The sequence below is a fragment of the Ahaetulla prasina genome, chromosome 2 (assembly GCF_028640845.1).
Source record: "Ahaetulla prasina isolate Xishuangbanna chromosome 2, ASM2864084v1, whole genome shotgun sequence".
NCBI classification, from domain to species: Eukaryota; Metazoa; Chordata; class Lepidosauria; order Squamata; family Colubridae; genus Ahaetulla; species Ahaetulla prasina.
In genome coordinates, this window is record NC_080540.1 from 33440968 (window position 1) to 33466889 (window position 25922).

Here is a 25922-nt window from a genome sequence, read left to right on the forward strand (position 1 = left end):
AGAACAATCCTGTTCCTCTTTTGGTATCAATGAAATAAAAGAGGTTCTCCATGAGGGGGGAATTCCCCCTCCTAGTTGTATCTGATTAAATAATTCCTTAAGTGGACCTAACATCTCATCCTGTAAATTCCTATAATAACTAACTGTAAGCCCATCCGTACCAGGAGTTTTCCCCATTTTTAATTGTTTAATTACCAAACGTTTGTTCTAAAGTTAAATTTTTAACCTTATATTCCTTCAAATACTTATCAATATCCCTATTCGATATATTATCTTTAAGATATAAATTTGTATAATATTCTAAAAAAGCTTTTTTAATTTTATCCTGTTGATATCTCTCTTTACCTTTGTATTCTATTTTTTCTATAATACGTTGTTTTTGTCTTTTCCTTAAAGTGTATGCTAACCACCTACCAGGTCTATTTGCGTTACAAAAAGTATTATGTTTGGCATATTGTATATTTGTTGCCACCTGATCAGCCATTATCATATTAAATTGATTCTGTAGTAACTTTATTGCATCTTTAAGTTTTTGATCATGTGGGTTATGTATTAATAATTGTTGTTTCTTATAGATTTCCTCTTCTAAATACCTACGCTGTCTTTGTTGCTTATTTCTCTGTCTATTATTAAGATATATTAATACACCTCTCATAAAAGCTTTACTGCAGTCCCAAACCATTTCTATCGATGTTTCATTATTCAAATTATAATCAAAAAATTCTTTCATCTGCTTTTTACATTGATTTACATTATCCTGATATCTAAACAAATTTTCATTTAATCTCCAAGTTCTTCTACCCTCTTTTCCATATTGCAATTCCATCCAAACAGGACTATGATCAGACAAACATCTTGGAAATATCTTAGTTTTCTTCACCCTAAAAAGCAAATCATTAGAAATTAAAATAAAATCAATACGTGAGAAGGATTGATGCCTATCAGAGAAAAAAGTATAGTCTCTTTCCTCCAAATTCCAGTCTCCATACATCTCTTAACTCAAAATCTTCTATCATATCAAAAAAGGATTTAGGCAGCTTTGCATGTGCAGGTATCTTCTTGGAAGAAGTTCTCTTGTCCTTTCGTGTATCTATTACTCCATTCCAATCGCCCAATATAATACACGATTTATAATCCCATAGGATCAACTTATCATATAACATTCTATAAAATTTTTCTTGTTGCTGGTTGGGTGCATATATACCAAGCAAGAGAGTCCTTTTTGTTTCTATTGTAAGTTCAATAGCAATATATCTTCCATAAATATCTGCCTCTATTAACTTGGCTGGTATATCTTTTCTCAAATAAACCACTATGCCATGTTTTTTCTCCAAAGCTGAAGCAACAAAATGTTTACCTAACTTTGAGTTTATTAGGTACTTTTGATCTGATAATTTAATATGCTTTCTTGTAAGCAAATAACATCATTTTAATTGTTTCAAATAATGAAATATTTTTCTTCTCTTCTGAGCTGAGTTCAAACCATTGACATTCCAAGTCAAGATTTTATTTGCCATTACTGGGCTGCTGAAGCCTTTGGGCAATCAACTGAAGATCGTCCTCCCGTATCTTCGGCCGTGCTCCTCCCACCGCTTCTGTAGCAGAGTCCTGAACTTTACTTTGAGTTTGTTGCTCCTTTTCTTTACGCTTAAGGGCTCCTCGTCAGTCTTTGTTCTTGTGGTTGTTCCTCTGATGGTAACATCACTGGAATCACCTCAGCTTCCACACCCATTTGAGTCTCTTGAATTCTTTTTCTATTATTTCTATTTCAAATTTCAGCACTGTAGAAAGAAAATCTTTGGCCTTAAGCACTGTGTCAATACGATATCTTCTTCCTGATAATACACTGTCAAGCCAACTGGAACCTCCCATCTAAATTGAATCTGGTATTTCTTAAGTTCTTGTGTAAAAATGTAAAGTCTTTTCTATCCCTTAACATCTTGGGAGGATCTCTTTCAAAACCTTCAACTCCTGTTCCCTATTTTCAAGTTTTTCTGAAAAGCAACTTGTAAAATTTGATTCCTCACTGTTCTTTTCAAAAATAAACCACGATGTCTCTAGGAAGTTTCTTTTGCCTAGCAATCCAAGAATTAACTCTATAAATTTTGTCAATTTGATAAGCAACCTCTTGTGGATCAAGTTCAATAAATTCAGCCAGAGCTTCTGATAAAATTTTTTGTCTTCATTCAAACCTCTAATTCTCAGAGCTCCCTCCCTCATTCCAAACTGCATCACCACCACTTGATCTTCATTTTATCCAATTTGATTTGCATTCCCCATTCTATTTTCTATTTGTTGATTTGACTGAACAATTTCTTGCACCTCCTCCTCCACCACCTCCAGTCTTTTTGCCAAACCTTGAAAAGCCATTAAGATATCTTCTCTTATTTTTTTATTATTCTCTTTTATTTCTTCTCTTATTTTCTCATTATTATCCATAATCTCCTTAAACCTTTCTTCAGACACTCTCCCTTGCTCTTTAATCAGATCTTCTAAAGCTGGTTCAGAACCCCTTCTGCCCCCAGTCTTAGGTGGTTTAGTAGCCATTTCAGTTTTAAAATTCACAAAATATAAGTCTAGAAACTTCTCTTCTCCCCTTTAAGTATAGGAGAGCTCAGTTCACTTCATTAAAATCCACACATAACATTTCTTATCTTCTTAGTTGCACAGACTGTTTAAAATCCATTCGTCATTTTCACTCCCGTTCAGGCGCCATCTTAGAGTCAATTAGAACAAAGAAAAAAAAATTTCTCTTTTTTAGAAAGTAGAAGTCAGGAAATCAAAAATACTTGCAATCCAATAATCGTCCGCTTGCACTCATTCCGTCTGCTTAAAGAGATCCATAAAGATAAGACAATTAGCAGAGATGGACACCTTCTTCTTTTCCTGCTATTGCAGACACGCACTGAAGTCGGAGATGGCAGAAATATTTATGGGACCCATCGACCCTTCGAAGCTCTGCTTAATTAAAACAAAGCCTCTGGGGAGGTCTACCAACATTCCTGCGCTCTTATCTTTCCTCTTTCATCCAGAGAAAAAGATTAAAGCCGGCTTTTCCTGGCTTTTACGATGTTCAGTGCGGAGCCCCTTTAATTAGGGCTCAGCGAAGAGGTGGAGCCACCCGGAAGCCAACCATACAGGATCTCTTATAGTATTGGACGACTGAAGGATCATTCTCAGCAATCCCTTTTGTAGAAACTGTACTAGTAGCAAGAGCTCATAGTTTAGATAAAAATAAAATAAACTGACAAACCTGACAATGATACTTTAACCTTAATGAAGCACTGGCATCTGAACAAAATGCAAAACTTCGTAATTAGAATCTGGGCAAGAAGGCTATTCTATATGGATTGTTGTCATCATTATTGTTAGCATCAAGGGGTTGACTAACATATAATAAACACATGCTGAATTTTGTCCTCAAATTAATTGACCCACAGCTGGCAGGAGGATATAGCTGTGTACTTGTTGCTGAAAAAAACATCACTATGAACAAAAGCGAGTATAAAATAATATGAGAACCAGTTTGGAGATAATGATTAAGGCAACAAGCTAGAAATCAGGAAACTGTGAGTTCTAGTCCTGCTTTCGGCACCAAACCAGATGCCTGGCCTAGAGCTGTCACTATCTCTTAGCCCTAGGAAGAAGGCAACAAGAAGTTAGTCCTGAAATCTTCCCAAGATAAGAGCAGGGATTGATCCAAGCAGTTGCTGGGAATTAACACTGTGTCAGGGTTCCAAGTAATACCCCCAACTAAAGAAAACTCCAAGGCTTGAAGTACCTCAAAGTCCCTGATGTCATATTAGCACATCAGGGAAAACCCGAATCTGAAAGTTTCCAGGTTTTCCCCACCCAAGTGAAAGTTCAAATCCCTGCCAAGCACTCTCATGTCCATCACATGGTCCAATCATCCACTGTCCAAATCGTCCCAGTCATCCGACTCCAGGTGCCAGGGCAAAGCATCCTTGACTCTCTGAGAAAGGAATGTTATTTTGACTACTTGTTATTTTGACATTTTCCCACAGAACAATATGTGGCAGGCCTGGAGGCCCAAATGTAAAAGACGGCTTCCAGACCTGATGCACTGACTTGAAGGTGTGTTGTGAGAGACGGTACCTACAGAGAGGGAGCTCCTATGATGGACTATAATAAAGTGGCAATTTCCAAGGAAGGAGAGTCTTATTCCAGAGCTGCACATGAGACAGAGGAAGAGAATAAAGATAGTTAGGTACACAAGGTATATCTTGTATACCAGAAATTGGTTTCATCAGGTTCTGAACAGTTCTGGAGAACTGGTAGCAGAAATTTTGAATAGTTCGGAGAACTGGTAAATATTACCTCTGTTTGGCCCTGCCCCCATCTATTCTCTGCCTCCCCAAGTCCCAGCTGATCGGGAGGAAATGGGGATTTTGCAGCAACCTTCCCCTGGAGTGGGGAGGGAATGGGGATTTTGCAGTATCCTTCCCCTGCCACGCCCACCAAGCCACGCCCACCAAGCCATGCATGCCCAACAAGCCACACTCACAGAACCGGTAGTAAAAAAAATTGAAACCCACCACTGTTGTATACCTTGTGTACCTAACTAACTTTATAGTTAGATACACGAGATATACCTAATTAGATATACATTGTATACCTAACAAGAAACAAGGGGATAGATAGATAGATAGATAGATAGATAGATAGATAGATAGATAGATAGATAGATAGATAGATAGATAGATAGATAGATAGATCACAATGCCAAATTAAGGATTTTACTAGATACTAATTGAACAGCTTCCACTGATTATAAAATTAAAGTTTAACCTATCTGGAATAAATTGCATTTTTCCATCTTTCGAGGCAGAACATTTTTCGTAAGGATGAAGGGGATCAATAACTACCTTACAGGCCATCCTTCACATTCATCGCTGTGCACCTCTGAAGACAGTAAAAAAACACTTTGCGTTTCCTCAACATCTAGAGTGAGAACTAATACTGAAGGGAGAAAGACCCTTTACTTGGCAGTCTTTGAAAAGAAGAATGAAAGAAAGACAGGGAGGGAGGGAGGGAGGGAGAAAATGAGAAGCCATTTGGGGCTTAGTGAATAAAAGGCAGATTTCCTAGGAACAGCAAGCATTTCCTTTCCTCCTTTTACCTATAAAAGCCAGTTTGAAGTAACCCATGGCCAGCAAATTGCAGAGGAATTATCTTGAATTACAGGCCTCAGTTTGTTAAAAAGCATGGCTGGTGATCAGCAGCGACCCTTCCAATGACAATGAACAAATAGATGAAAATTTATGACAGTTGTTCAATTTTGAAGCTTTGGAATCCAAAATTGAGGGGTGTGGGAAGGAAGCAGGCTCGGAAAGAAGCAAATCTACAGCTGAAGAAGGCTCTATCCTTAGCACATCTGAATTATTGGGATTTTTAAACACTTTATTCCTAGCTCAATAAATTATATGCAGCAATCATTTGTTTGATGTTTTGTTTTTTGAAAAAAATCGACTGCTTTAGCTGAAAATAGGCAACCAATCTATCAAACTGAGATTTCCACCCCCTCCCATTTTATTATTTTCCAGCAATTTTGCCAAGCATTCAGATATCCTCACCTTCCTCCCATCCATTCCCCTTCTCCATGTTTCAGTAATGAGGTTATAAATGAATCGCACCTGACACTTTCCTTAATTGACAATTGCACAGTTGCACAACTTGCAAAGAGACAAAACCATATTGTATCTAGTGAAAGTAGGTGAATGCAGTATATGTATGTAAGTATGAATATGTAATAAATCATTAATAGAGTTATAGGGTAGACTATTGGAATGAATGAATGAATCGTTTGGTAGATTTATATAGCTACTTATCTCACATGCAAGATTCCGAGCAGTAAACAAAATTAGGTAAATGTAAAGGTTCCCCTCGCACATATGTGCTAGTCATTCCTGACTCTAGGGGGCGGTGCTTATCTCCGTTTCAAAGCTGAAGAGCCAGTGCTGTCTGAAGACATCTTCGTGGTCATGTGGCTGGCATGCCTCAATGCCAAAGGCGCACAGAACACTGTTACCTTCCCACCAAAGGTGGTCCCTATTTTTCTACTTGCATTTTTTACATGCTTTCGAACTGCTAGGTTGGCAGAAGCTGGGACAAGTAATGGGAGCTCACCCCGTTATGCGGCACTAGGGAATCGAACCGCTGAACTGCCAATCTTTCGATCAACAAGCTCAGCATCTTAGCCACTGAGCCACTGCATCCCTTAAACAAAATTAAACAAAATTAAAAAGGTTAAAACCATATACAAAAGAAAATAAAATCCATAGTATCTAGAAAAAAATATATAAAGCCACAATCAAAAGATTAACATAAGCAGAAATATATGTAACCAAGCCAAAGAGATAGAGATAGCTAGATAGCTAAATAGATAGACAGACAGATATAAATAGACGATAATACTGATGGTAGTGAAGATGATAGATAGATAGATAGATAGATAGATAGATAGATAGATAGATAGATAGATAGATAGATAGATAGATAGATAGATAGACAGATAGATAGATAGATAGAACAGATATGACAGATGATACATGATGACGATGATGATAGATAGACAAGAGAGAGATAATAATAGATGGTTGGATTAATGATGTAGTGTATATATAGACACACATCCTTCTCACTTTCTTATTTTTAGACTTTGGATGTCTGAATGTTCCTCAACAGCTTTATGGTAGTATTAATTAAGGGAAGGGAAGGAAAAAGATTTCACATAATATCCAAGGATCTCAGAGAGATCATATGGTCCAAAATAGTGGAATCTTCCTGAAAGAAACACTTCTTTACCCTATTTAGTTCAGGTATGATAATGCAGTAATTGTTCACATTGTATTCTATTCAACTGGCCCACAAACCTTCCAAACCAATGATGTCTGGATAGGTTAAATCAGAAAAATCATGGGAGAGAAAATATATAAGTTCAGTATACCTTGAGGAACAGGTAACATTATACATAGTAGAGTGTAGGGGCAGTAGTGTCATTTTGGGGGAGATGTCACAAAAATAAAGATGGCAGTACCAGCTACAGGACTAAAACTCCATCCCTTTTGCATATGTATTGATGTCTCCATAAATTTCATTTATGTTGCATCGTAAGGGCTCTTGGACAGTCCATTCAAGTTCTACCATTAAAATGCAATGTAACCTACATCCACCTGAATCTCATCTATCATGATTGGATAGTACAGTATATACATTGGATAATGTGGATTGCATTTCTTTAACCCAGGTCAATGTCCACACAGCCATCCACATGTGGATTAGGAATGGTTTTTTTTTCTAGGGAACAGGCCTGAAATAATTCTGGCTCACTTTTTTCCCTCTTCTGAATCGAGTAAATTAGGACTTGATCTTTCCTCCGATTCACAGCTCCCTTGTGTACTCCATTATGAGAGTCAATTTAGCCCTAATTGTTTCTGGTTGTACTAAGTCATTAAAAAAAAAACACCCATCCCTTAATATGATTACTTTTAATAGACTTCACATAGTCATATTTTCCACTTTCTGGCTTGATTTCTTTCACTTAATTGCAAGCAATAACAAGCATTAATTGCGTGTGGGACATCCAAATTCAAACACCCCTTTTCCTATCAATTTTGTTGGACGATTTGGACAAGTCAGTGTCTATTACAAGACAAGTCTATTACATACCTTTATTATTATTATTATTATTATTATTATTATTATTATTATTATTATTATTATTATTATTATTATTATTATTATTATGTCGTGATCCAATCATAAATTCTTGAGAGAGAAAAAGGAGGCTGAACAAAGTAATTTAGATAATTGGATGCCTACAATATTGAAGTCCATGGGAAGTTACAATAAAAGCAAATACGAGAATTGCATATGGAACACGATGCAACATAAATGAATTTTATGGAGAGCTACATTTTTCATCTGCAGCTTAATTTTCTGTTTCAGAAATGATGTATACTGTTGTAGAAAGGATCAAATAGGCTGACTGTATATTCAACAATTATTCATACTGAGCTCATTCTGCAATTGAAATTCAGTTGTAAAAATGTAATAGAAATATCTTATACAAACTCATTAAGATCTTGTGGAGAAAAAGATACTGTCACAAGGAGAAATTTATTTTTTTCAGTTCATGAAAAAGTTGTCCCCAAATTGTTCCCAAATTGTAGACCACAAGTATCAAACTCGCGATATCACGTTGTTGTCATATGACATCACCTATCACAACTATTTTCCCTTTCGCTAAACTGAGGGTGGGCATGGCCAGTGCGTGGGCTGAGAGTTTGACACCCCTGCTAGACCTTCGATATATAAAATGTCCCCTCACTTTCAATTTTTAGAAAATGTGCTCAGGAATATCATTCAAAATTGTGTGTCTGTATGTGTTTCTAACTATTATATAACATTATATAACATTGCTCCAACACTGGAGGGTTTTTAAGAAGATATTGGATAACCATTTGTCTGAAGCGGTGTAGGGTATCCTGCCTAAGCAGGGGGCTGGACTAGAAGACCTCCAAGGTCCCTTCCAGCTCTGTTTATTCTGTTTGGTTCTGTTTGGTTCAGTTCAGTTCGGTTCTATTCTATTCTATTCTATTCTATTCTATTCTATTCTATTCTATTCTATTCTATTCTATTATTATTTTTTAAAAATAAATGCTGTAGAGATACATACAGAAATATATTAAATGAATGATACAATTTAAAAAGTTTAGGTCATATTGATTTCTAGCATCTGGGGCCGGAAGCATTTCTAAATTATCTATAAAATATTAGGATTCTAAATAAGATCGGAATGCACATGAAATCAGGTGATGAGAGAGCATCAGATTCAATGAGAATTTTTGGCAGGACAAGAGTTCAGCTTTTGAAGAAAGGAGAATCTGCTTCAATTCATCCAGTTATGCTCTTTTTTTTCTAAATTGAAAGCATTTATCATATATTACAATTGATATAATACATCATGCTACATTAAAAAGTACATACACATAGTAAGATACATGGATTTTTGCTCTTAAATGCTCAAATCTTAAATGTGTGGTAAGATTTTTTTGTATTTTTATTCTGTTATATTATACAAATAAATAGATGACTACATAAAAAAAAGTCAATTTATTTGGTGGATAAAACCCATCAGTTGTCAGAGGAGCTAGAAAAACCTGCTTCCTAAAGAAAAAAACAAGCAAATAATGGAACCTTATAAAAATATTTATTAACCTAGGTGTGTATGGAAATTGTGAATTCTCAATACAAAGTAGTGTTTGACTTTCAAATTTCATTTTAAGCTTACCCCATTCACATGGAATATGATTACGGAGTAAATTAAAAAGTAATCACATGTGGATTACATTTACTCATGAATGTAATGACTTCGGGAGACTGATTAATGTTAAGAAGTAACTGTCCTGCTTCTTGCACACCTTCCCAGGTGAGATGATAGTTGATAGCTAGCATGCACTGATTTAATTTCCTTCCATCAATGAATAACTGAACAGGTTTAAATATGTCTCAGAGGTACACAACACTTCTTGCTTTAAGAGTTGCACTTGGTCTTTAAAGGATAAGCCAGGGACTGAATTTGAAAAAGCGTCAGGACCAAAATTATCAGCTTTCCCAGGTACACCTGACAGGAAGCTCAACCAGATGAACTACTTCTCTTCTCTTGTAAGGATATATGAATAGAATCTTGAAAGCCTGAAAGTACAAATCTTCTATTGTCTCCTTTACAGTCTGAGAACTTGAGGTGTATGTATATAGGGGAGAACAAATGGGACCACAGTCAACTCGCCATGGCCAACTAGCCATGGGACAACTCGCCACAAGGCAATTCAACAATTCAATTTCATTATTTGAAATAATTAAAACAAATATTTAAATTTTTGTCATTCACATTTCATTTTGTCCATCATTCGGCATCCTTTCTTTAATGATTTTATTCCACTATTTTTCTTCAATATTAGTGTAATTCATGTCTGGCAGCGAGTTGTCCCGTGGTGAATTGGCTGGGGCAAGTTGGTTGCGGTGAGATGACCATTGTGAGTTGTTATAGACCTTGGGGGTCTATAAAACCGTGCCTCTGAGCCTTTTTTTTTTTGCACCCATTATACAGTTGTAGACTATGTCCTCTCATTCTACCTATCTATCATCTATCTGTCTGTCTGTCTGTCTGTCCATCCACCCATCCATATCTCTCTCTCTCTCTCTCTCTCTCTCTCTCTCTCTCTCTCTCTCTCTCATCTATTTATCATCTATCTCCATCTATTTGTCCGTCCATCCATCCATCCATCCATCTCTATCCATCCATCCATCCATCCATCCATCCATCCATCTGATTTCTATAGCATTCCTTAGGCAGCATCTCTACCCAATCTCCCAACATCATTTCCACATACCATTACAAGAATAAAGGATAGCATGAAAATTAAACTTCTTGCAACCGAACTAAAGTTGGAACCTAATTTAAATCACTAAATTCAGTTCATTAAATACTTTTAATGCAATCACTCCCTTTGTATACAAATAATGAACATGGGGAGGGAACAATCTGTGTTGATATAGAGGAAGATGCTTTATTAAGGCGATTGCAGTAAACACAATAACAAGGAAGCGAATCTGATTGAACCCAGAATTTACCTCTAAAGGGAACAGCTTAAGATTTTGCTGCAGGAGACCCACTGAAACGAAGCTATTGATTTATTTCTATCATTTTACTGCCATCTGGGTTTCTGTAACCCACATCTGGTAACCCCGCCATGAACATACACGTAGATTATAGTCAGCGTGGAAGCCGCAGGCTGAAATATTATCTAGTTATTATTTAGATGCTTAGTGTACTTATCCCAAAAGAATGGCAACATATACAATTAATAATAACTTGGATTCAGAATACGTGGGGGAATAAAAGTCTGCTGCTGAAAAAAGAAAACGACAGCAGCATTAAATATTACACTACTTTTCCTCTTATACAGTTCCCAAGCAAGGAGCAAGTTCAATTCTACAAGAATTATTATCTCATCTACATGAAAGGCAGCCCTTTTGTCCAAAGCGACCTGGGAGAATCAGACCCTCAAAGCAGCCTTCATTCTCCTTCACAAAAGGAACTCACACGAGTGCTATCCATTTTTTATGGCATCACTTACCTTGTTCTCCAGTTCTTATGCAACTCGGATGCTCTTTTTGTTTTGTTTTGTTTTTTTTGTTTGTTTACATTTATATCCCGCCCTTCTCCGAAGACTCAGGGCGGCTTACAGTGTATAAGGCAATAGTCTCATTCTATTTGTATATTTTTTACAAAGTCAACTTATTGCCCCCCCAACAATCTGGGTCCTCATTTTACCTACCTTATAAAGGATGGAAGGCTGAGTCGACCTTGGGCCGGGCTTGAACCTGCAGTAATTGCAGGCTCTGTGTTCTTAATAACAGGCTTCTTTACCAGCCTGAGCTATCCCGGCCCTTCAGAGGTGCTGAATTTGAGGCTTCAGGGCACAGTACTGGTTCCTGGAAGCCTTGGAAACTGATCTTAGAGGCCACCAACAATTCTTAATATCACAAAAGAGGAAACTATTCACTATCCTATTGTGGAGTCCTTGGTACTCTCTGAGCTTGTTTGCAAGAAAAACATGCATAGGGAGCACCATGGATTTCACAATCCAACCCTGAACTACAGAGACTCTATTCCAGTGATGGCTAACCTATTTGCCATTGCATGCCAAAAGCGGGGGGGGAGCATGGGGGAGTCGCATGCGCATGTGCCCACACCCATAATTCAATGCCACCCCTGTGCTTCACCACCCCCAGTGCATGCACACATGACCTCCCCTGCACTCCCCCCACTTTTGGCATGCAACGGCAAAAAGATTACCGGTGGGTCCGGTAGGCCCATTTCTCACCCTCTCCAGGCTCCAGAGGCTTTCTTGGAGCCTGGGGAGGGCAAAAACAGCCTTCCCCATTTCCTGACTTTCAGTGGGCCCGGAAGGCCCAGAAATCAGCTGGCTGGCGGATGCATGCATGCTGGAGCTGAGCTAGGGCAACGCTTGCATGCTCATATATATAGATAGCTCCATGTGCCACCTGTGGCATGCATGCCGTAGATTCACCATCATGGCTCTATTCTATTGGAGTTATATTAATTGTGACCTGGGAGAATCCGGAGAATGACAATGTCCAGTTAGTGGATATTTCTTTTAAGGTTTTGAATGTTTTAATGATTTTTTATGAGTCCCACAGTACTGAAATGGACAACATATAAACTTAACAAATAAATAAAACACTCTTTACCTTTAATTAAATTGAAATGTAAAGTGACATCAAATAAATGTAATTTATTCTGACATGCCACTCTCAAAAGTGAACCACAGTCTTTATGTGTGGGTGTTTGTCTCCCTTCAACAATTTGATTTATTTATTTGATTTCTGTAGCTGTCTATCTCACATAGGTAATTCTGGGTGGCTTATTATAAAATAATAGAATAACTGAGTTGGAAGGGACCTTGGAGGTCTTCTAGTCCAATCCCACGCTAAAGCAGGAGACCCTATACCATGGGTAGTCAACCTTTTTATACGTACTGCCCACTTTTGTATCTCTGGTAATAGTAAAATTTTCTAACTGCCCACCAGTTCCACAGTAATGTGCCGTGTATCATCATCTGCCCATGCCTCTCACACATCGTGGATTGGGTTTGGAGGGTGGGGGCGCCGGCTACCAGCTCTGCTTGTCTGTTACAGCTGTTACAGTGTGGGGGGAAATGCGCGAGCTATTCTGGGACGAGGCTCTTTTGTTTGCGGTCGCACTATAGCGCCATTTAGTTTCACTTACGTAACGTGAACTAAACTTATGCGTGGGCGATACAAATAGTATATTTTCAGAAATTTAAATTTCTGAAAATATACTAAATTTAAATTTAAATTGGGGAATTTTATGAAAACCTAATGAAAATGTTTTTAAATAATGCTATGATTTTTTTTAAAAAAGTCAATTAAATTAAAAAAAAGGAAAATGCTTCAGTATCGGAAAAAACCCCTACCGCCCACCATGAAAGCTGGAACGTCCACTAGTGGGCAGTAGCGACCAGGTTGACTACCACTGCCCTATACCATTCCAGACAAGTGGCTGTCCAGAAACAATAAAATATAGCATCCCCATAGTCATGTGATCAAAATTCAAACACTCTACAACTGACTCATACTTATGATAATTGCAATGTCCCGGGGTCACGTGATCACCTTTTGTGAATTTCTGACAAGCAAAATGATTGGGGAAGCCAGATATGCCTAACAGCCATGTTACTAACTTCATAGCTGCAATCATTCACTTAACAACTGTTGCAAGAAAGGTCGTAAAATGGGGGCAAAATTCACTTAACAACTACTCTCACTTAGCAGCAGGAATTTTGGGCTCAATTGTGGTCATAAGACAAGGACTACTGTATATAAAATAAAAAACATGGCAAGAGGGCTTGATAAATAGCCACCGACAAAGCCAAGGGATAGGATTTATCACATTCCTGGGGGCCCACACCAAAACCAAGTTTTTAGGGCCTTACAAAAAGGGCCTAACAAGTTTGGAGCTAATCTAATCTCAGGGGGAAATGATATTGTCAGGAAATTGTTATTTGCCTAACTAGTTGGCCAGGCAATATATAAACTAACTATGTATGTTTGTATGAAGGCATGATATTGCTTTAAGGCTGTGCTGCATCATGCAAGCATCCTGATTGGTTGAGCTCTGTAGCCAGTGTATAAAAGGACTACTAAATTATGGCTTGTGGGGAATCTACAGGGATGCTACAGCATTGTAAGTTGAAGACATGCTGCAACTGTATATTTGAGCTTTATGATCGTTGCTTGATCATGGCTAGTTACTGATTCCTCAAGATACTAACTGTTGTGAATTGAACTGTGTTTTGCTGAACTGAAAGAAGACCTTGCTTGTTGTGCAAGTAAGAAGACCTGATATTTGTAACATCCCTGACTGGGCTTTATATGTGTATGACCTGGAATTGTTTTTGAACTATGACTTTGCCTTTTCCCTAAAAGTAAAGGAATATCAAACCCCAGTTTGTCTGCAAGTGACTGTTATTGTATACAATCAGTCTCAGTCGTTTTCATGCGTAGGGTACTCTGCTCAACAGTCTACAACCTTGGTTGTGAACCCAGATTACCCTTAACAGATATTTTACAGGGTAGCTACAATGGGAGAAAAGGCCACCAGCCAACACGCCTTAGCTGAAGATACCTGGAACATGCCCCTCTGCCAGACCAGATGAGTTGAGTAGAAACAATTGGGGAGAGTTGATATTGTAAGTAGTCTGATTCCAAGCCATGAAGTGCTTTAAAGGAACTATCAGCACCTTGAATTGCACTCAGAAGCACACCAACTGTACTGTCCCGCTCACCTCACACAAACGCATGTACAGCAACAGTTCTACAGTTCTTCAAGTCGCCCAAAGAGGTACTCGGAAAGCACCCCCAGTATGCAGGCTCAGATTCCGAGCTCAGAACAGCAAGAGCCACTGGATAACTGAATCCAACAGGCACACACAAAATCCAGGAAAGCAGTCCATGGGTCAGGTAGTACACTATCAACTTCAAGGCATGATTTTGCTGTCGCAGCCATTGCCACTTTTCAGCTTGCCACAATAACAGAGGAAGGGACAGCCACTTTTGGAATGCCAGTTCCAAGCAGCAGCAAGAAATCATCCCATGGGAACCAAGGGACGATCATCTAACCAGATGTTCAGCAAAGATTTGGATAGTTTCCTGTTGTACCCAGGCCCAAGTAGGTAGTAATAAACTCAGTCTGTGAAAAAACAAACTTTATTCGAACAGCTGAGAATTACTTCATTCCCAGCATCATTCAACTCAAATTAAAACAAATGCCTCCCAAAACAAATTCCTCAGTTCTCTCGTAAACCTTGGTCCAATTAGGCAAACTGCCAAAGGCCCTTCCTGGCAAATGTTCAGATGTCACAAAAATAAAGACACAGACGAAACAGAAGATGAAGCAGAAGACGCAGCTACCAATGTTGTTTTCCAGCAAATGCTGTTGCTGGTCTTTTAAGCCTTATGGGAGGGGCCAATCATCTCTTGGCCCTACTCCTGAGTTGTCCATTTTGCTTGAGCTGCTCTTGCCTTCTGGCAGCTCTTCTCATGCGTGCATTAGGAACAGGCTCCTCCTGTTTATCTGCCTCACTACTATCAGTCTCTGGAGGCTCTGGAGTCTGTACCTCACTTCCCGATGGCCCTGGCCTCACCTCAGCCTCATCGCTGTCCGACTCCATTGCCAGCTCCTTAGGCTGCTGACGGACCACAACAGTTTCCATGTGGGTCATTGTACAGTGCTGCCACTCAAGGCAGAACGCCACAAGGCTCGCTGCCCTGGGGCTGCTGCTTGCGGCAGGACACTGTGAGGCTTATTGCATCAGTGCCACCACTCGTGCACGTGCAATGGCCCAACACACCATGCAGCCTCCTGCCACAAGCAGTGGGACCGGTGCAATGAGCCACTTGGCAGAACATTTTTCCGTGAGTGGCAGCACTGCCGCAATGAGACATATGGCATCTGGATGAGCCACGCAGTCGCAAAAGTCAGGAATGACAGGTATCAGGGCACGGGAGACATGGCTGCAGTGATCCTAAGGTAAGCAGGTAAGACATCCCCCCAAAATAAGACTTTGTGCTTATTTTGTGGCTGACAAGTAAATAAAACCGGGTCTTATTTTTGGGGAAACACAGTAAAACAAAACTATAAGAGAACCAGTAAAAGAAAGTTAATTAAATATATAAATGAAACAAAAGTCAAAATTACTTTAAAGTTAATTTGGGAACACAATTTTGAATAGCCAACATATTAAAACCTTACTTACTTACTTACTTACTTACTTTTTGGGTGGGTTTGGGTGGGGAGTTCCCGACAGATGAAGAAAGACAACCATGAAAAGTTCCTGTCTTTTTGTACAGCAACCTAATGGACTTCACTCGAAAGCTGGAGAGATGGCTTCAGTGACTAGTCTGAATGGGCACCAAGACTGAAAGTTCAGAGGTCCTGCTTCGTATAGTGTTATTCCCAAGCCATCTCAAGCTTGAAGAGTTTGAATTGTTTTGAAGGTACATGGTGCATAATATTAATTTGATATTTTCATGCTTCAGTTGCCCAACCTGAACAAGCAATTGAAGAAGTACTGTTTTTACTAGCCAAAGATTCCCAAACATTTTCACACCGATAATTCTGGCCATATTTTATTTTTTTTCCAGATGAGATACGACTGGAAAACTGATCCACAACACTCCAGCACTTCTGATTGCTTTGCCCCTCCATCTACAGTGTGGAGTCCACGATAACGTTTAAGTGGAGTCCTTTCTCCTTCAGGCTAAACGGCAATCTTCTGCAAACTGATTTGCATATTCTCTCCGTATCAGCAAGTTTCCCTGCCTTTAATCCTACAGGAAGCCTCAGGTTGCAAGGCTTTCAACAAAGTGGGAAATTAAGTTGCCAGATATGCAGCACTTCTGAATCTTTCTCAGAAGTTCAATACAATAGGGGGAAACAGGCTGGGAAAATAGTACCGGGTCCTTGATATACACTAAGCTTGGTTGGTTGTTTTTTTTTAGGGGTAGGGGGTTTGCAGACATTTCATTACCAAATTAGATAACATCATCAGTACTAGAAGGGGGTGGGATCTGCTCTCTTTTTATATACTAATTACTTGCCTTGTCAGTTTTGGTTGGAGTGTTCTTAGTGGTTCCTTGATTTGTTGTTGTTGTTGTTGTTAGTTGTGAAGTCGTGTCCGACCCATCATGACCCCATGGACAATGTTCCTCTAGGCCCTCCTGTCCTCTACCATCCTCTGGAGTCCATTTAAGCTCACGCCTACTGCTTCAGTGACTCCATCCAGCCACCTCATTCTCTGTTATCCCCTTCTTCTTTTGTCCTCAATATTTCCCAGCATTAGGCTCTTCCCCAGTGAGTCCTTCCTTCTCATTAGGTGACCAAAGTATTTGAGTTTCAGTTCCTTGATTAGATTGTAATATAGTGATGAACAGATGGGTAACAGACCAAATTTATTTATTTTATCACATTTGGAAACCATCCATCTTCCTCATAGAGCAACTCTGAGGAATCAGATGGATAGTATGAATTGGATAAGGTGTTGTGTGTGTTAGAAGAGTGAAGTAGCTACTCCAGGCATCTGCCTTTGAGTTCCACTTCTATTTTAATTTCATTGTTGTTTCTTTTTTACTGTAGGGTAAAATATAGTAGGTAGAATTGTTTGTTAGGATTTGCTGTTAAAGGAGACAAACCACCTTAACCAATTAGGGGAAGTGGATCTTTGATGAGAAGGAGTGACTCCTCCATTCAATCTCTATCACTAAATGTCTTCTACCAACTCTGTCAAAGAGATGAATCGAAGCACTCCCGTCCCATCCATCCACAACTCAGGAGTATTTTGAAGCCCAATCAAATCTACATAAGAGAGATGCATTTCTTCTCAGCCTCACAATCTCAGCCAACAGCTCCTCACACACCCACATTGAATTTTGCTTCCAGGCGGTCTGAAAAAAACTCCACAGAGTATCTAATAAAAGGCATGGAATAAGAATATAATAACAGAGTTGGAAGGGACCTTGGAGGTCTTCTAGTCCAACCCCCTGCTTAGGCAGGAAACCCTACACCACCTAAGACAAATGGTTATCCAATATCTTCTTAAAAACTTCCAATGTTGGAGCATTCACAACTTCTGGAGGCACTAATTAATTGTTCTTACTGTCAGGAAATTTCTCCTTAGTTCTAAGTTACTTCTCTCCTTGATTAGTTTTCACCCATTGCTTCTTGTCCTGCCCTCAGGTGCTTTGGAGATGGAGAGGAGAGGCAATCAATAAAGAAAGGTGTCCCAGCTAGTTTTGCCTTAAATCCTTCAGCCAGGAATTAATTGGCCCTAATTCACTCATTCGCAGTTGTACCCGAGATGTTGCTCATAAACCAAAGCCAAGGTTCCTTGATTGCAGATATGTAATTAATTCCTGAAAAGGCTGCTATAAAATAACAATCCAATACAGACTCAGCAGGTGTCAGTGTTATCTGGAGAACATATCACAGTAGGAATGCAGTGATTTTTGACACTATCCTGGGTTCCCAAGCACTACTGCAAAGAGGCCGGGTAGAGAAAGGAAAGAAATGAATCTCTTCTGGAGATAATTAAGAGGTCACACAGATTGGTATAGCTCTACTGATTTCAGAGATTCTGCAGAAATCCAAGTGGATGAGGGAACTGACCCTTCTTTCACTTATTCGTAGAGACGGTAATGGTAGATGTTAATTAAACAGTTTGATATAAGCAAGCTGTTTACAGTATGAATAGTAATATTAAAATATTATTTATATGGTCCACTTTAGGAAGAACACACATTTATATTCTTCTTTTACAGGTGACTGGCTGTTGAGGTCGGCCAGCTGCCAGCAGAGCTGGAGGCAGACTTGGACGATGAGGAGATTGGGGAAGAATTTGGGGCAGTTCTGGAGTCTGGGGAAGGCTCTGATGGATGCTCTGTGTCGGACGCAGAAATAGAGCCAGGGTCATCCAACATTTCCCAGCCACCAGAGAAGCAGCTGATATGAGTAAGGCTGATATGAGTAAGGAGGAAGAACAGCTGGGGCCTGTTCCAGATGCACATATTCGCAGTGCTGTTAGGAAAGGTGAACAACAGAGGATAAGGAGCCGACTTGGGAAGCAAAGCATATGTGGACACTGAATGGCCCCTCCATGGCTGGGGAATAAATAGAAGGAAAAGGGAGTGTTTATCATAGGAGACAACAGTTATTTCTCAAGATTTTGCTCATTGTGTTTCATGCCACAGAAACTACTTGCCAGAACATATTTGGATAGACCAGGTTGCCCTGATAGACCGGTTTCACCAGAAAAAACTTGACTATCTTCTTATACTAATTATTTTCTATAACTACCATAACTGCTTCTATCAGGATCAAAGCAATCTTGAACATAGGATTGTTGTAGATCACTCTTAAACCAACTTTCATTTTCTACCCATTTCTTAGCCAATTTTGATTGGTGCCACATCTCGTGAACAGGGTTGTTTTTGCAATGGAAATATTTCTTGACACAGAAAAATGCTTCCCAAATACTCTGCAGGGATGGTTTCCTAGGTTGGCATCCAAAAGAGCATAACAGGTTGTAATGCTAGATCACACAGCCTCCCATATTCAGAAGCACATGTTTAACCAACAGAGCTACCCTGTGGATTCTGCAATACAGGAATAATTTCTGAAAGAAATAGAATGGGTGGAGAACGCATCCATCCTGAGGGTGTTTTAACTTGAACAAATGCAAGATTGCCCATATTTCAAGACCATCTATTGCCACATCGATTTGAGACTGACATAGAAGCAGTTGTGCTCAGAGGAATTTCATCTGTCATAAAAATACAGCTTGCTTTCTTTCTTTCTTTCTTTTGAAATCAACTCCATAACAATCTGGAATATAGGTTGGGCAAGAGGAGGTGTTGTTTTTTTTCATATACTGATAATAGTAGAAGAAACTTTTACGAAAATTACTGTTTGTGGGAAAAGCTAGAATCTTTCCAAAGCTTTTCTGAATGATTTTGCACACTTCCCCACAGTAATAAATAATATGCATTTCTAGATATGATATATTAAATTGAGTAAGATGAGGATTCTGTGGACTAAATTCAGCAGGAGGGAGGGAGGGAGGGAAGGAGGAAGAAAGGAAGGAAGGAAGGAAGGAAGGAAGGAAGGAAGGAAGGAAGGAAGGAAGGAAGGAAGGAAGGTATAAGAAAAAAACTTTCAGATTGCCAATAGTAAGACAAGGCACTCACATACTGTAAATGGGATGGCTGGAGCAATTTCTTTCCTTTTCGTACAGTATAGAAAAAAGGATTGGTGATAGCTCTGAACACTGGTCACAGGGCACTGACTGAATGATAGTCTTAGCACTTCCTGCATGTTCTCAGGTCTTTAAAATCAGGAAGAAAAATCACGTGGACTTGAAAAGTGCTTTGTGAGCAATTTGGAGCCAGAGTAATGGTGGCTTGGAAGACCCTAAGTCCTCTTGAGGATAGAATTATCAGTATGGGTGTCCTGCAGTAGTGGCTTTTAAGATCAGATAAAGGGTATATGAGCAGTGATAATGCAGAGATTATGCAAGTGTTTTTTTGTTTTGTTTTTTGCCACTGCACAAAGGATGAGTTGAGGAAGTCCTTCACATAGCAAGGAAGAAATCTAGTCTGAAACTCGATTTGAAATTTTAAACGTTGCTCTCTACTGTTTTTCCCCAAAAAATAAGATCCAGTCTTATATTGTTTTTAACCCCAAAATAAGCACTTGACCTTATTTTCGGGGAGGTCTTATTATTTTGGGGTGCGTGGAGCAAGATGGGGATCTTCTTGCTGTCTTACCTGATTTCCAGCTCTGTCTCCTAACCCTAACCAGAGGAAATGGCGGGGACTGGCTGCGCAGGTGTTTAAATATTTTTGGGGAGGGCTTATTTTCAGGAGAGGGCTTATTTTCAGGGGAGCACGGTAAGAAAACCTATGACTCCAAAAAGTCCTCTAGAATTCATACTAGGAATCACATAGAGTGCAAATGTAATGAACCAAAGCCTCTGTGTGTGTGTGTGTGTGTGTGTGTGTGTGTGTGTGTGTGTGTTCACAAGCACACACACACACACATAGGTATAGATTACTTATATAAACACAATTCCAGAAAGAAATTAACTGCAAATTTGTTTAATTTTGACATAGCGGAGAAGACTATGACAAATTGACCTGGAGTCTATTCAATCTGCTGCTCTGGTGTTCATATATATAAATGATTCCAAAGTTCTTACAGTCCTTTTTAATGTTTTCTTTATCCTTAAATTGGATTTATACTGGACAGTTTTTCAGGAAAAATCTAACAATTTGGGCTATGCTATGACAATCTGTATGATCAAAATATAATTATTGAAATTGATGTATTTATATGGACCTGAGCTGCCATTAGGAAGTATTGATTTGCACATAGTTATTTGATTCTCTGAGTGAAGACTAAGAGAATGGAGCAAGGCTGGGAAAACCACAAAGAGTATCAAAAACAGCAGAACTAAGCAACATGAGTAGCAATGCTAGATGAGAGATGGACAAAACATGAAGATCACTTAAAAAAGGATGATAAAGCTACAGATGCTTAGATGGATACCAACAAAGCAAATTTCTGGATATTGATATAAGAAAGAATAAGAGAAATGATAATAAAAACAATATTTTCATAACAAAAAGATTGCTCACAATCAGGTCAAGATATTGGAGATCGTAAACAAACTATTAAAAGCCTAATGAATCAAATAACATTTGCTTGGAAAGAACTGGTTGTATATGAGTAAAAGTGAACTCAGAGAGGCAAATTAACATTATATACCTAAAAGAGGTAACATTATAGGTAACAGTAACATTATATACCTAAAACGGGAGCCTCCTTTGAGAAACTCCGACAAGGGAACTAGCCAGGGACCTATAAAGTTCTAGCCTATAAGAGACCCAAAGGTGTGTTTTCAAGAGGCAACTGGCCTTTCTTGTTTTCCTTTGAAGACATTTTGCAAATAACCAGCTGTCTGCAAGGAAAATAAATCCTTCCATTCCCCACCATTCAGTCAGAGCTGAAGAAGCTTCTTGGATGAGAAGCGAAACATCTTCAAAGAAAAACAAGGAAGTCCAGTTGCCTCTTGAAAAAGCACCTTTAGGACAACCAAGACCTGGATGACTGAGAATCTCCATAGACATTTAGCCTGTTAAAGAAAATATTTATTTGATTATACATGTAGTATCAGCAACAAGAATTGTTTTTGCACAAAATTGGAAAGCAGAAAAAATACCCCTGGAAGGAGAAATTATTAAAAAAAAATTAGACTGTGCAGAAATGAATAGATTAACTATGATGATTAAAGAAAGAGAGGATTCAGAATATTTTAAGATATGGGACCAATTTTACCATTAGTTAGAGAAAAGATAGAGATAAGCAATGGATAATTATGCAAGCAAATGGTATAATTAGAATATTGTATTTGTAAAAAAAATGGTAATAGATTAAACTGAAGTGAAGAAAAAAGAACAACAAAAAGATGGAGCCATGAAGAAAACACTGAGATGTCACACGGAAGAAATGACTGATGTACTAAATGTTTGTTTATTTATAAAATAAAAATCTTTTTATAAAAAAAAGACATTTAGCCTGTTACAGAGTGTGAAACAGAAGCTCCATCTCAGCCATGGAATATCAAATCAAATCAAACCTTTATTGTCAATGCACAACATGTGTACAATGAAAATTGAATAACCAGCTAAGATACAAGTATATATTTTCCATTTAGTTTGAGAGGCACTTTGGCTAGCTATCCATGTATAGTGATGTGAATTTGAAAGATTAAATGAATTAATCTGAGTTAAATTGGATGGGACACAAACAGGTTTTAGTTCAATTCAAGGAAGACCAAGTGACTTTGGGATTTTGGACCTTTGGATTCCATAGACCTTCCTTAGACCTTCCATCTTTGGTTCTGGATGGAGTGGCACTGTGCCAGACTGACCTCCAGTACAATCTGGGAGGTTCTCCTGGACTCAAGCTTCCTTCCCAAACAGCAGGTGGCAGCTATGGCTGGGAAAGTTTTTGCACAACTTAGGGTTGTGCATCAGTCGTGACACTGCTCAAGGTCTCTCATGCCATTCTGATCATCAGATCAGACTACTGCAATGTCTTTTATGTCGGGCTATCCTTGAAGACTATTCAAAAACTTCAATTGGTGCAAAATGTGCTGCTACACACAGCAACTTGTCATATGGGAGATCACTACTCTGTGAGCTGCATTGGCTTCTGATGTGCTTCCAAATGGAATTCAAGGTGCTGGATAGAATTACTTACACGTTTTATACATCAGCTCAATTTTTCTTCAATTGACTTTTTGAAATGATCTGTTAGACCTATGTTACATTATTTCATTATTTTTGATACATTCCTACTGAGTTAAATTGCTAAAACAATGGCTTTACTATATATAGTATGGAAATCGACTGGTCCAGAAGAATATTTGCATTCAAATATGGATGAGTACACGTCCATGTGTTGGTGTTGTGTGTGTGTGTGGGGAGGTTGTGTGTGCTCACAGTTAAGAGAAGGCCACTGAGGCGTTTACTATTCTCTGAGTAAGATGAGAAGGTGCTCCAGGTCTTATACTTCCTCTCTCATTTTTAACTTCCAGCATTACCTTGGACAAACTGAATGAGCAACCAAAGTTGTAGATTGAGATGTTCCTCCAGAGGCACAGCCCACAATGGAAGTGGCTGTCTCACAACTGAAGTGGCCGGATAATGATAAGAGACTCTAAAAGAGCTATATCAGGCCTCTTAAGGCCTTAAAACAACCAGATATTTCTCCTGAGTGAACCCCATTGAAACAAATGAGTCTTTCAGCTTTGGAAGCCATACTAGGCCAAAGGCTTCCGCGCTGCCACTTTCCCCTGTGTGGGAAAGGAGGAGGGGGGGTTAGTAGATGGGGCCATTAGACATAATAACATTCTTCCTGCCGGTCAAGGTCAGGCCAGGACTGCATCTGGAGAAGGAGTGGTCGGAGTGATGTCTCGAGATGGGACGGTTGGCGATTGGAGCATGTGATCGGCAGAGGGGTCAAGGGGGTGGTGGTTTTGGAGTGTGTTTCTCTGAGGGAAGACCCAGATCTCCCAGATCCGGCTATTCCCCAGTTGTGCCAGTTTACCTATTTTAGTAAAAGAACTTTGAAAGATGCTTGCTTCGGAGTCTTTACTTGAAGAGGGGGTTTTCTGAAACGCTGGCATGAGTCTTCAGTCCATTGAAGTGCTCTCCATGGTGTGTCTGCAACTGAGAATTGGATTTGGCATGGTATTGCCAAAATTAAACTCTTTTAATTGATTCCAGCTTCTGAATTCTTTATTTAAAGCAGAGGGAACCTTAGGTTGTAAGCAATGCCTGGCCAGTTTCAGGAGACTAGGCCACTCTTAAATCAATGTGACTTACTTCTGACTCTATCAATCAAATAAAGGTGCTTAGATTTCTAGCAAGTGTTGAATAATGCTGTGTTTATACTAGAAGGCTCTTTAGATTTATTTATTTTTAAAAAAGAAGTCTCAGGTACCAAATTGTCTTTGTGCTGATGACAAATATTTCATCTTGTAACTTTGATCCAGCTACTCAATCTTTTGAGGGACATGGTGGCTCAGTGGCTAAGACGCTGAGCTTGTCGTTCAAAAGGTCGGCAGTTCAGCGGTTCAAAACCCTAGTGCCGCGTAACAGGGTGAGCTACAGTTAATTGTCCCAGCTTCTGCCAACCTAGCAATTTGAAAGCAGGTAAAAAATGCAAGTAAAAAAATAGGGACCACCTTTGGTGGGAAGGTAACAGCGTTCTGTGCGCCTTTGGTGTTTAGTCATGCCGGCCACATGACCATGGACAGTGCTGGCTCTTCGGCTTTGAAATGGAAATGAGCACCGCCTCCTAGAGTCGGGAATGACTAGCACATACGTGCGAGGGAAACCTTTACCTTTACCTCAATCTTTTCTTTTTAAAGGATCCCTTTTTGTTGTTTACCTCCCCTGGCCCTTCATCTCACCTCACTTTTGCATGCCTGGGAGCACTGAAAACGGATTAATCAAGATCCCACAAGCCCATAATCACAGAAGAAATATGTTTTTGAGGCCCAACCTTTAAAACACTTTATTACCATATACAGAATTATTGTACCAAACTGGAAAATATCCATGAAATACATTTATTTGCTTATCTTGCCTCTGGTTCTGGATTGGATTCATAAGTTTGAATGCCCTGTAAAACTCTGTCTTTAAACATTAAAAACTATTTGTGCAATTTCTTCAAATATTACAGCACAGTCTACAACATGGATGCCACATTGTGCTGATCCTCTCTCAGGCGTAACTAATAGCCCAGTCCATTTGATTTACTTAAAATTTATTCAGGTCCCATTAATAGCTTCGTAAAGAAGCAAGGTACAACCTTAGTCCAAGCTGCAAAAATATTGTCTGTCTGATTCAGTCCAGTTTATGCACAATAGGGCTTTTTTTCCCTCCCAGGCTGTCTTTCTCAGAGCATCATGGTGGGTGCTGGTATTGAGGTTGTACCTCAGTTCCTGTGACCTCCTGTATCTCTTCCACAGCTTGCAACAGGAGGCCGCTGTACAATGAGGCTTGATGTAATCACACTTTCATTAGGTTGCAAAAGAGCTTTCTGTCCCTATATAAATAAGTGTGAGATAGAATGCCAGTTTGGTATAGTGGTTAAGGAGGTGGCCAGGACACTGTGAGTTCTAGTCCCACTCTAGTCATGAAAGCCAACTGGGTGACTTAGGGCCAATCACCAGAAGACTTTGAGCTCTAGTTCTGCCTTAGCCATGAAAGCCAGCTGAGTGACTTTGAGCCAGTCACTGTCTCTCAGTCCAACAAGGTTGTTGTTGTGGGGAAAATAGAAGGAGGAAGGAATGTTATGTATGTTGGCCACGTTGAGTTACTTATAAATAGGGGTGAAATCCAGCAAGTTCTGACAGGTTCTGGAGAACCAGTAGCGGAAATTTTGAGTAGTTTGAAGAGCCTGCAAATACCACCTCTGGCTGGCCCCAGAGTGGGGTGGGAATGGAGATTTTGCAGTATCCTTCCCCTGCCATGCCCACCAAGCCATGCCCACCAAGCCCACCAAGCCACACTCACAGAATCGGTAGTAAAAAAAAAATTGGATTTCATCACTGCTTATAAAGTAATAAACGGGAGAACCAAACAAACTAATAGTAGTCTCTCCACTGTGCTTATTGGGTAGGGGAAAGAGAGAGAGAGAAAGAGAAAGAGAGAGAGAAAGAGAA